Raw genomic sequence first — 13,783 nt, forward strand, 5'->3', positions numbered from 1 at the left:
AAGTTGAAAGGGAGTCACCACAGCTATGTTGGGTAGAATGACAGGCAGGAAGGCCTTGACCCTTCAAAACCTGCAGTACAGACATTATACTCAGAACAGTAGAAAAATCAACTTGTCTAGGAGAGACATTCATTTCTTAAAACTGCTGAACCTATGAAATTATAATTTTAAAGTATGTCTGACCTTGGACAGGCGCAGCGGCTCACAACTGCAGTCCCAGCACTTTGGGAGGCCGAGGCAGGTGGATCACCTGAAGTCAGGAGTTCGAGACCAGCCTGGCCAACATGGTGAAACCCCATCTCTACTAAAAATACAAAAAATAAGCCAGGTGTGGTGATGGATACACATAATCCTAGCTACTCGGGAGCCTGAGGCAAGAAAATCACTTGAATCCGGGAGGCGGAGGTTGCAGTGAGCTGAGATCGCGCCACTGCACTCCAGCCTGGCGTGGTGGCACATGCCTATAGCTACTTGGGAAGCTGAGCAGGAGAATTGCTCGAATCTATGAGGCAGAGATTGCAGTGAGCTGAGATGGTGCCATTGCACTTCAGCCTGGGCAACAAGAGCTAAGCTCCACCTCCATAAAATAAAAATAAAGTATATTTGACCTTAAAGGATTAAAAACAGCACAGATTACATATATACCTATTGCAGAGAAAAGTTAGTTTAGACTTATTCAATGACACGTTACATGAAAACAACAGCTCTTATGTACCCATCAACAATCTTTGCTGAATGTGTACAGGAAGCCATCATTCACAATTTTATTTACAAATAAAATGCAGGCCAGGCTCAGTGGCTAACACTTGTAATCCCAGCACTTTGGGAGGCCAAGGTGGGCAGATCGCAAGATCAGGATTTGGAGACCAGCCTGACCAGTGTGGTGAAACCCCGTCTCTATTAAAAATACAAAAATTAGCTGGGTGTGGTGGTGCCTGCCTATAATCCCAGTTATTCAGGAGGCTGAGGCAGGAGAATTGCTTAAACCCAGGAGGCAGAGTTTGCAGGTAGCCGAGATCACGCCACTGCACTCCAGCCTGGGAGATAGAGCGAGACTCTGTCTCAAAAATAAATAAATAAATAAATAAGGCCGGGTGCAGTGACTCACCCCTGTAATCCCAGCACTTTGGGAGACTGAGGCAGGTGGATCACCTGAGCTTAGGAGTTCAAGACCAGCCTGGCCAACATGGTGAAACCCCATCTCTACTAAAAATACAAAAATTAGCCAGGTGTGGTGGCAGGTGCCTGTAATCCCAGGTGCTCGGGAGGCTGAGGCAGGAGAATCACTTGAACCCGGGAGGCAGAGGTTGCAGTGAGCCAAGATCGCCATATACATAGGTATACACGTGCCATGGTGGTTTACTGCATCCATCCCCCTGTCATCTACATTAGGTATTTCTCCTAATATTATCCCTCCCCAATCCCCCCACATTTTTTTTTTTTTTTTGAGACGGAGTCTCGCTTTGTTGCCCAGACTGGAGTGCAATGGCACAATCTCTGCACACTGCAACCACCGCCTCCCAAGTTCCAGCGATTCTCCCGTGTCGGCCACCTGAGTAGCTGGGACTACAGGCATGCACCACCATGCCCGCTAATGCTAATTTTTGTATTTTTGTAATTTTTGTATTAGTAGAGACAGGGTTTCACCATGTTGGCCAGGCTGGTCTCCAACTCCCAACCTCAGGTGATTCACCCACCTTGGCCTCCCAAAGTGCTGGGATTATAGGTGTGATCCACTGTGCCTGGCCTGATGAACATATATATATATATATATATATATATATGTACATATTTTACCATTGTTTTTTGTTTGTTTGTTTGTTTGGGGGGGGGTTTTTTTTTGAGATGGAGTCTCACTCTGTCACCCAGGCTGGAGTGCAGTGGTGCAGTGGTACGATCTAGGCTCAATCCAGCCTTGCCTCCTGGGTTCAAGTGATTCTCCTGCCTCAGCTTCCTGAGTAGCTGGGATTACAGGCACATGCCACCACACCTGGCTAATTTTTGTATTTTTAGTAGAAATGGGTTTCACCGTGTTGGTCAGGCTGGTCTTGAACTCCTGACTTCTGTGATCCACCCTCCTCGGCCTCCCAAAGTGCTGGGATTACAGGTGTGGGCCATCTCACTGGGTGAGCCCATGTCTTTCTAATGCCCAGCCTTCCCTTCATACTGCCTGAGGAGCACTTGGACTTTGTCCAGAGGGGGTACCCACTCACCAAGCCCTACACGGAGCTTTCTTTTCAGATCCAACAAATGACAATGTCCCCACCTGGCCCTGGTGACTCCTGAGGGTGTGGGAGGAAAGGGGCGAGTCAGGACTGAGTGACTACGGACCTGAACACTCAGACCTTATCCTGCCATTGAGGCTCTCAAGGATATCAGCAGGATGTGGCCCAAAGGTTTTTCCTCCCCTGGTTTCCCCAAGCAGAAAACCCTGGCCTTTGTCTAGACAGTGCTTTGATGGATTGTGGATAGGACCATTTTAAAACTTTATCTAATCTAGATGAAAATGTCCTGCAGCCACTTCAGATTTAATTTCTGGAGGTAATGTTTATTCACTCTTGGTTTGTAGCCTAGAAGCCATTTGGCGTCCAATACCTTTTGAAGTGCTCAGCCTGGATTTAATTTTGAAGTACACTTTATTTTTCATAAATTCTTGGCACTGTTTCTAATGCCTTGTGATGTAGGTCTGTATCTTTGCTTAGGGAAGTTTTGTCTTTCTAGAAAGTACAATAATTCCCTAACTTTTAAAATCAAACTACCTTGTAAAAAAACACAAAATCTCACACATTTTTCAAGTGAATTAAACACAGGACCTAAAACAAATCTTTGTGTGGCAAAGGCCTCAGTGAGCCGTGATCACACTACTGCATTGCAGTCTGGGTGACAGAATGAGACCCCATTTCAAAAAAACGAAAGTTATATTATCCCCATAAATTTGATTGTTAATTTGTTTGCTACCAAGAGGCATAATAGATTATTAATTTGTTAGTACAGTTCAAACTCAGTCATGTGTCAGTGTTTCCTGTCTCTCTCTCTCTCTCTCTCTCTCTATATATATATATATATATGTATGTATATATATATATATATATATATAAATTTTTTTTTTGAGATGGAGCCTTGCTCTGTCACCAGGCTGGAGTACAGTGGCATGGTCTTGGCTCACTGTAGCCTCTGCCTCCCTGGTTCAAGCAATTCTTCTGCCTCAGCCTCCCGAGTAGCTGGAACTACAGGCACATGCCATGACGCCCAACTAATTTTTTGTATTTTTAGTAGAGATGGGGTTTCAGCACATTGGCCAGGCTGCTCTCGAACTCCTGACCTCAGGTGATTCACCCACCTTGGCCTCCCAAAGTGCTGGGATTACAGGTGTGAGCCACTGTGCCTGGCTGAGAAATTAAAAAAAAAAAAAAGAAGAAGAAGAAAAAGAAAGAAAAAGAAGGCTATTGAATAACTGAAAGTCTTCAGGCATCTGGATTTATTATGAGATGGACTTTGGTTGAAGGGCAAGGATGCCTGCATATGCTTTAGAGGTAAGGTCATGAGTCTCTCGTGCTGCAGGGACATAGAGTTTTGCTTTGAAGGAACTCTCAGCCCTCAAATCCCCTAAACCCGTCCTCTTTCCCTATCTTGGCCTGATGTCTGGTGATGATAACAGTGTCTCCTTGCTGTTTCAATTCTCTGCTCTGTTCCAGAGGAACCATGTAGAAAAACAGTTCCCAAAACTATAAAAGTCACAAGACTTATTCTTTGAATAAACTGTTTAGATTTGCCATCAGGCATGGACACCTGGCTAATATTCATTTGGAAGTCTGAGTTCTACAAGTGTTCTCATTCTTCATGTAACCCATCTAGAAGCCTCAACCAAAGAAGAATTATAGCAATAACACTAGGAAATTAAAGTCAAGCAAACCATATTAACCAAATATATCTGTGCACACACTAAGTTCCCCAGCATTGCTGTAAATTTGTCCTCTTTGCAGATGAAATGATACAAAAGTTTAGAGCTCCTCTTTTATCTTCAACGCCATTTTCTTTCTTATCCCATCAGAACTGGGTGATTTAACCTGAGCCCTTTGGTTCTTCTTTTTTAAAATATCAACCTGTATTGTCCCCCATCAATGTGAATGTGCTTCCTGCTCACTATATCTATTACTGACTAATGATGCTTTAAAATTCCCCCTCCTGTGGATTGATTCAGACCCAACTAACTTTTACTAAATTCAGAGAATTCAGGGACCGTGCTTGGCTTTCTTAGGTTTGAAATTTCCGTTAATCCCCCACATAATTCTGTGAGGTGAGAGATATTGTCCAAATTTATAGGAAAATAATCTGTGGCTCAGAGAGGTTCCCTGATTTGCTGAGGCCACAGGTGTTGTCAGTGACAGTGACAGAGCTGGACATACACCTGCATCCTTTGATTCAAAGCCAGTCATCTTAGCTTTTCACCAGCCAGTAGGCTGTTCACTGGCCAGATGTGGCTGCATTACCTTGGCGATGATCAGTTTCATTGAGACCAAGCTAACATTAACATCAGAGGCTACTATCACTTTTTGGATTAGATTAAAAAAGAAATCAGAGGGTAAATTTGTTGAGTATTTTGGCGGTTTTTTTTGTTTTGTTTTGTTGTTTTGTTTTGTTTTTGAGACAGTCTTGCTCTGCTGCCCAGGCTGGAGTGCAGTGGCACAGTCCTGGCCGATTGCCTGTTCCGCCTCCCAGGCTCAAGAGATTCTCTGCCTCAGACTCCTGAGTAGTTGGGACCACAGCTGAGCACCACCAAGCTCAGCTAATATTTTGTGTTTTTAGTAAAGATGGAGTTTCACCATGTTGGCCAGGCTGGTCTTGAACTTCTGGCCTCAAGTGATTCTCCCACCTTGGCCTCCCAAAGTGCTAGGCATGAGCCACTGCACCTGGCCGATTGAGGAGATTTGTCATCGAAGCTTCAAACAAGATGCAGAGAAAATGGAGACAGAGTTCAGAGGAGTGCAGGATACCTGTCTTGGGTTCCTGGGTCAGGGAGGGTTGGAAGAAATATGATTGCAAATGAAGAAAGAAACAAACAACCTCTAGTCATCATTCTGCTGCTTTGAGTCTCCCCAGAATATTGCCCAGATAGGCCCTTGCTGCTCATGTATGATTTGGACCTCCCTTCTACCCACAGAGTCCTGTGAAGCGTCACATGTGCTGGCCTGGGCCTAACACACATAAGCCCATCTCTCCCAGTTCCCCTGTGTTACTCTACCCTTGCATTCCAGAAGCTGAACTCCAAGTTGAAGATGAATAGTTTGTGCCCTGTAACCCAGGCTGTCTAGATTCATATCCATATCTTCTATCTTTTACAGCTGTTCCGAGTCCAGCTGGACCACCCTGGGAAATACACTTATATTTGCTGAAATTGCTTTCTCATCTGTAATGTGGATACAAAAAGTGGTACCTAATTCATAGTGTTATTGTTTATGTGACAGTGTTTAATACAATTTCTGGCACATAAAAGATGTTTAATTGGAAGAAGCTATTATGGCAAAATAATTTATCAAAATGTTAAATTCAGTTGTTGCTAAATCTTCATCCTACCACTTCTCCAACTGCAAATAAAAGAAATAGATAGCTAGATTGCAATTTGTGTGTGTGTGTGTGTGTGTGTGTGTGTGTGTGTGTGTGAGACACAGAGTCTCACTCTGTGTGTGTGTGTGTGTGTGTGACACAGAGTCTCACTCTGTCACCCAGGCTGGAGTGCAGTGGCATGATCTCAGCTCACTGTAACCTCCCCCTCCCGGGCTGAAGGGATTCTCGTGCCTCTGCTTCCCAAGTAGTCACATGCCTAGCTAACTTTTTGTGTTTTTAGTAGAGACGGGGTTTCACCATTTTAGCCAAGCTGATCTCAAACTCCTGGCCTTATGTGATCCACCCGACTCGGCCTTCCAAAGTGTTGGGATTACAGGTGTGAGCCACCACACCTGACCTAGCTATATTCCTTGAAACATGTTTATTCCCAATATATAATAAATACCTCATTTTTTCCCTCTTTCAGAACTTCTGTTCATGACTAACTCTGATTTATCTAAGTTTTAAACTGTTAGAGAAACTCTTATCTAATTTTTGCTCTGTTAACTTTTGTTTATTTTTTTGAGGTGGAGTCTTGTTCTGCTGCCCAGGCTGGAGTGCAGGGGCGCCATCTCAGCTCACTGCAATCTCTGCCTCCTGGGTTCAAATGATTCTCCTGCCTCAGCCCCCTGAGTAGCTGGACTACGAGTGTGTGCCACCATGCCTGGCTAATTTTTTTTTAAAGGGAAGGGGTTTCACCCTGTTGGCCAGGCTAGTCTCAAAGTCCTGGCCTCAAGCGATCCACCCACCTCGGTCTCCCAAAGTGCTGAAATTACAGGCATGAGCTACTGTGCCTGGCCTACTTTTTTACTTTTGAAATGTTTGTTGGATATTTACCTTTCCATACCACCATCAGTTAATTGAATCTTTAACAGAAATGTCATGTTTGTATCCTCACCATCATTTCCTTGTATTGTCTCTAGTAATACAGCAGGTTGAAATCCTTAGTGCAAAGTCAAATTTGGCACTCAAGTTAAGTTTTCATGGTCCTCTGCCAAACTTCTAGGCGAACATTGATCTGCTAGAGAATCAAGGGGCCTGAGATTAAATGCTGACATGTTTTGGCAATAACATGTTTTTGGCAAGGCATCAAATACCTCTGTGCTTCAATCTCATGCCTGTAAAACAGGGGTCATCATTCCTACCCTGCTTATCAAAAGGAAGATTCATGTGCTGAGCCTTGAGGGATGGGACACCTTCTAAATGTAATGGTAGAGAAATGGCATCCCGGGGGAGAGAACAGCATGTGCGAAGGGGAGAGCCTTTACAGGGACACTAATTGGTACACCTTTTACTGAAATGTAGAGTATTGATGAAAGAGGAATGACAGGCCTGGTGTGGTGCCTCATGCCTGTAATCCCAACACTTTGGGAGGCCGAGGTGGGCTGATCACCTGAGGTCAAGAGTTCAAGACCAGCCTGGCCAACATAGTGAAATCCTGTTTCTACTAAAAATAGAAAAATTAGCCAGGTGTGTTGGCACCAATAATCCCAGCCACTTGGGAGGCCGAGGCAGAAGAATCACTTGAACCCAGAAGAAGGAGGTTGCAGAGAGCTGAAATTGTGTCACTGCACTCCAGCCTGGGCAACAGAGCTAGACCATGTCTCAAAAAAAAGGCCAGGTACAGTGGCTCATGCCTGTAATCCCAGCACTTTGGGAGGCCAAGGCAGGCAGATCACAAGGTCAGGAGTTGGAGACCAGCCTGACCAACTAGTGAAACCCCTTCTCTACTAAAAATGCAAACAATTAGCTGGGCATGGTGGTGAGCGCCTGTAATCCTAGCTACTCAGGAGGCTGAGGCAGGAGAATCACTTGAACCCGGGAGGTGGAGGTTGCAGCAAGCCAAGATCAAGATCACACCACCGCACTGCAGCCTGTACAACAGTGTGAGACTCTTAAAAAAAAAAAAAAAAAGAATGAGGAATGACAACAAAGACAGGGAAAGTGGGCTGAAACTAGATTTTTGAGGCAGTTGAATGACATGCTAAGAACATTTCTGCTGGAGAGGCCAACTCCCTTTCTTTAAAAAAAAAAAAAAATTTACAGAGACAGGGTCTCACTATGTTACCCAGGCCAGTCTTGAATTCCTGAGCTCAAGTAATGCTCCTGCCTCAGCCTCCCAAAGCGCTAGATTATAGGTGTGAGCCTCCATGACCAGCCCAATGCCCTTCCTAGAAGCCTCAAAGTACCAACAATGCCAACAGCCCCTTCTGAGTGGGTCTTTACACAGGGATGGCCATCCCGGGTGGACCACCCCCTAGCCAGACAATGAGAGGACCTGACTCCTCATCCTTTATGGGGTGGCCAGTAGCCTATGGGTACAGTGGCCTGAAGGCTCTTCCTCATAAAGCCCCTAATGTTAAGTGATTACTGGTGGGACCATTTGTTCTCTTTCAGTGGACATACATTGAGTCCGTTAGTAGAATCAGTCAAAATAGAGGACGTGAGGAAGTAAGAAGCGGTAGGTACCTGCTGATGGGGTGCAACAGCTCAACGGGGGGCTCAGCTGTGCTACAACCTGAATGATCTGCAGCTTCTCGATTAACCATGAGGGCTACCTCTGTGGGGTGTGGGTTTTTTTGTTTGTTTGTTTGTTTGTTTTTCCTGAGACACAGTCTCAGGCTGGAGTGCAATGGTGGGATCTTAGCTCACTACAACCTCGGTCTCCTGGGTTCAAGTGATTCTCCTGCCTCAACCTCCTGAGTAGCTGGGACTACAGGTGCACACCACCATGCCCAGCTACTTTTTTTTTTTTTTTGTATTTTTTAGTAGAGTCTAGGTTTCATCATGTTGGTCAGGCTGGTCTCAAACTCCGATCTCGGGTGATCCACCCGCCTTGGCTTCTCAAAGTGCTGAGATTATAGGCAAGAGCCACCACACTGGCTACTTTTTAAATTCGTGGTAACAGCTGTGTTATGAAACACACCCCTTCTGTGAGCAATGACATATAAAGTGAGAGGTGCAGGCCGGGCACAGTGGCTTACGCCTGTAATCCCAGCACTCTGGGAGGCCAAGGCAGGCAGTTCACGAGGTCAGGAGTTCAAGACCAGCCTGGCCAAGATGGTGAAACTCCGTCTCTACTAAAAATACAAAAATTAGCAGGTATAGTGGTGCATGCCTGTAGTCCCAGCTACTCTGGAGGCTGAGTCAGGAGAATGCCCTGAAACCAGCAGTCAGAGGTTGCAGTGAGCTGAGATTGTACCACTGCACCCCAGCCTGGGCGACAGAGCAAGACTCCATCTTAAAAACAAAAAAACAAAAATCAAAAACACAGAAATTAGCTGGGTGTGGTGGTGCATGCCTGTGATCCCAGCTACTTGGGAGGCTGAGGCAGGAGAATTGCCTGAACCATGGAGGTGGAGATTGCAGTGAGCTGAGATTGAACCATTGCACTCTACCCTGGGCAACAGAGCAAGACTTCATCTCAAAAAAATAGCTGATTCCAATTCAGTACGCCTAGGGTGGGCCTGAGAATCTGCATTTCTTACACCGCCCAGATGTTGATGGTGCTGCTGGCTTACAGACCAAATGGGGTATAGAGCACTTTATCTACCTGTAATTATTAATCAAGTGAGTTTTAAAAATCTCTCCAAAAATTCAAATGACAGCCATTGATGTTTTCCTTTTACTGCTAGGATCTTATGTTGCTTACAATATATTACATATTCTGTCTGTATGTAGACATCAGTCTTCTTGTCTAGATTAATAGTACGTATTAGCACAGGAATCTGGGAATGTTAAACTATCTAATAAAGACAGCCTTTGTTCACTTCATCTCCAGAAATCAGGCCAGGGTCCTCTTCTCTTAAGCTGATTTAGGTCTCCATGGCAATTTGGCAGCTTTGCCATCCTCGCTGCTAGGTAGGCTAGCAAAACTCCAGAATAAATACACTTTTCAGGCAACTTCTTGTTTGGATCAGTTCCTCCACTTCCAACCTGGCAGGACCCAATGGCTGATGTCCACATCGTGCTCCCACACACACAGTGCCGAGCAGACACCGAAGACCCGGGTGGGCTAAATCCTGCTCAGCAGCTTCCTGTGATGTGCATGTGGTTGTGTTAGAGGATTTTTCTTCTCCCCTTCCACAGTTCTGATGGCTCTTCTGCCTCCTCACCCAGTTTCTGAAGTTCCCGGGCCTGTTGTTTGGCCCCGTGTGCTTCACACTCGTCCACATCATGCCTGTTGTCTTCTTAGGTGGCAGTGGGAATGCCCTGGTGCAGAACCTGCATTCATGACACAACAGCATGGTATCATTTTTCACCCCTGCAATCCTGTTGTTCCACGGTTGCCCTTCCTTTTTTTTTTTTTTTTTTTTTTTTTTTTTTTGACAGAGTCTCCCTCTGTTGTCCAGGCTGGATGGAGTACTGTGGCACAGTCTTGGCTCACTGCAACCTCAGCCTCTTGGGTTCAAGCAATTCTCCTGCCTCAGCCTCCCGAGTAGCTGGGATCACAAATGCATGCCACCATGCCTGGCTAATTTTTTTGTGCGTGTGTATTTTTAGGAGAGACCGGGTTTTACCATGTTGGCCAGGCTGGTCTCAAACTCCTGACCTCGTGATCCATCCACCTTGACCTTCCAAAGTGCTGGGATTACAGGCGTGCGCCATTGTGCCCGGCCCCCTTTTTTTTTTTTTTTTTTTTTTTGAGAAGGAGCCTTGCTTTGTCATCCAGGCTGGAGTGCAATGGTGTAATCTTGGTTCACTGCAACCTCTGCCTCTCAGGTTTAAGCCCCAGCTGTGCCTGGCCCTTTTTTTTTTTTAATCACTTGGTGTGGAACACATAGGAGGCCACACAAAGTGCTGAAAAGAATGAAAGAATGGCTAGGTGCAGTGGCTCATGCCTATAATCCCAGCACTTTGGGAGGCCAAAGCAGGCGGATCACCTGAGGTCAGAAGTTTGAGACCAGCCTGGCCAACATGGTGAAACCCTATCTCTACTAAAAATTAGCCAGGCGTGGTGGTAGGTGCCTGTAATCCCAGCTACTCAGTAGGCTGAGGCAGGAGAATCACTTGAACCCGGGAGGCAGAGGTTGCAGTGAGCTGAGATAGTGCCATTGCACTCCAGCCTGGGCGACAGAGCGAGACTCTGGCTCAAAGAAAAAAAAAGTGAATGAAAGAATGGAATTCTGGATTTTTAGTCTGGAGGGCACTGGTGCTTGCATAAACTTTGGAATTAAGAATACCCAACTGACCGAGTTTCCCTCCATGGAAGAGAAGACAAAAACCTTCCCAAACTGGACAACAGCAAAGGTTTGGGGAATACAGGCAGAGAGTGAAATATGTTTGGGATCTCCATCATCTGAATTGTCACTAACTCCAAACTTCCTGGCTGAAGGCCCTTCAAGGAGGGCTCTTGCCTTGCCTCCTAATAGACACCAGGTGAGTTTCATAGACCTACTTACAGGTATTGATCGATTTACCACCTATGCAACTTTCAGCCATTCGACTTTACCACCACAATCACTAGCCACGACTGCTCCGCGTCTTGCAGCACAAACGTTGCCCAGCTGGGCGTACGACAGTGCGGACCAGCTTCCGGCAGCACTACCATCTCCGTGTGCACCATTTCAACTGTTATCCCAGACTCGGTACAGCAATTTGTGTTTTGTGTCTTGGATACTGTATTTTTCAGCAAACCCCTCCCAATAAACTTCTTATACATTTCGAAGCAATGGACCCAAACATCGAACGATTTGCAAGGATTGAACGGATGGCACACGATGTGTTTCATCCGTATCGTGAAATTTATGAAGAAAAAAGAAACATACAATTCAGACAAAGCTCACCATGTTTATGAAAAAACCAACTCCGGTAATCCCAACTCCTGCCTCAGATGACGACATCAATGATCCCCAGCCAAGCACCAGCAGCCAATAAAATGTTTCGTACCTGTTTATATATTTTGATATGTTTTGCAATTGGGAAAATGTTTCCTATGGTATTTTTTACACCCGTATTTTGTAATTTTGTATGTTTTGCAAATATTAAACCAGTTGTACTGGTAATGCAGTGTTTTACTTAAACCTGATGCATGTAAAAATAAGAAACAAAATGGTGTAGAGATGATACAAATGGCATAAAATGAACAAAGAAAATTATGATATATAACAATAACGAAAGAAAATTATGATAAAATAACTTAAAGATTTTTATAACATCATTTCACAGTATTTACATATAGCCTACTCAACTTGCGACCAAATCATGTTACGACCGGTCTGTCGGAACCAATCGTGGTCGTAAGTCGAGCACTAGCTGTATTCTTTAGGTCTGAGTCTTAAGGATCAGATTCATGAACTGCTCAAAGGCAAGATTCTTGGAGGAAATTCATCATCCTGGAGACCCACACTCACACTAAACCAAGGAGCTGATAGCATGAGACCATATTCCCTATCAGACCCTCTTCCCTACTGATCTACGCCCCAAGGAGTGCCCCGCCACCATGATCTAGACTTGCCAGGGGAAAGGAGATGGATTCTGTGGTGAGATCCTTCAAGAGAATGAGCCTTCTCCAGAAGGATGGTTACTCAAGAAAGAGAGGTAGAGATTCCACAGGAAAAGAGCTGAAGGGGGCCCTGAATTAGAAAACGAGGGCAAAGGGAGAGAGACAGGGAATAGAAAGTTCCCATGGAGGAAACTTTTTGCGAAAAGGCCCAACTCTTTAAGTGATTTCCCTCTTGGAACTTTGGAACTTGGGAAAAGAAAAGTTGTCAAAAACTTTAGGCATTCTCCTCCTGCATTGCCCTTTTGAGTATGTCCCAACTTTTTTTTTTTTTTTTTTTTTTTTTTTGAGATGGAGTTTCATTCTTGTTGCCCAGGCTAGAGTGTAGTGGTGTGATCTCAGCTCACCACAACCTCCACCTTTCCAGTTCAAGCAATTCTGCCTTGGCCTCCCAAGTAGCTGGGATTACAAGCATGTGCCATAGCGCCTGGCTAATTTTTTGTGTTTTTAGTAGAGGCAGGGTTTCACCATGTTGGCCAGGCTGGTTTCAAACTCCCGACCTCAGGTGATCTGCTCACCTTGGCCTCCCAAAGTGCTGGGATTAAGTGCTGAGCCACTGCTCCTAGCCTATCCCAACTCTTATATAATTTTTAATTTTTTTTTTTTTTAGATGGAGTCTCACTCTGTCACCCAGGTTGGAGTGCAATGGCATGGTCTCTGCACACTGCAACCTCCACCTCCCAGGTTCAAGAGATTCTCCCACCTCAGCCTCCCGAGTAGCTGGGACTACAGGCGCATGCCACCATACCTGGCTAATTTTTGTATTTTTAGTAGAGACAGGGTTTCACTATGCTGGCCAGGCTGGTCTTGAACTCCTAACATTGTGATCCACCCACCTTGGCCTCCCAAAGTGCTGGGATTACAGGCATGAGCCACTGCACCCAGTCATTTTTAAATTTTTTTAAGGCCAGGCATGGTAGCTGATGGCTGTAATCCCAGCGCTTTGGGAGGCTGAGGCTGGCAGATCACCTGAGGTCGGGAGTTCGAGACCAGCCTGACCAACATGGAGAAACCTCGTCTCTACTAAAAATACAAAAATTAGCTAGGCGTAATGGCAAATGCCTGTAATCCCAGCTACTCAGGAGGCTGAGGCAGGAGAATCGCTTGAACCCAGGAGGCAGAGGTTTTGATGAGCTGAGATCATGCCATTGCACTCCAGCCTGGGCGACAGAGCAAAAATTCATCCAAAAAAAAAAAAAAAAATGATCAAGATAGGGTCCCCTTATGTGGCCTAGGCTGGTCATGAATATCCCAACTCTCAGGTTAACTAAGTTAGAATATCCCAGCCTGTGTCCAATCTGCTGCTGCTGTTGCTATTTAAGTGAAGCTGATAGGATAGGATGATGAAGTGGGAGGACAGACAACCTCCTCCCACCCCCGCAGCATCCCCTCCACTGGCCTTGTAGGAAGGCAGCCTCGTCTTCTCAAGTGCACTATGACTCAGCAACGTGGGTCTCCACCAGCAGTCCTGTGAGGATTGACAGAGCCGGGAGATGAAGGGAAAATTCCATACAATATCCAGGAGCTTCCTTAGAGCTCAACTCAAGGATTCCAGTAAGAATGAATCAGGTGTCTATTACTACATAGCAATCCACCCTAAGACACAGGTGATTAAAAACAGTCATCACTTATTTATCTATTTAGCACAATTATGAAGGTTGATCTCGGCGTACCGCA

This window comes from Sapajus apella, unplaced genomic scaffold, assembly GCF_009761245.1.
Source record: "Sapajus apella isolate SASKATOON/1434 unplaced genomic scaffold, GSC_monkey_1.0 scaffold9, whole genome shotgun sequence".
Taxonomy (NCBI): domain Eukaryota; kingdom Metazoa; phylum Chordata; class Mammalia; order Primates; family Cebidae; genus Sapajus; species Sapajus apella.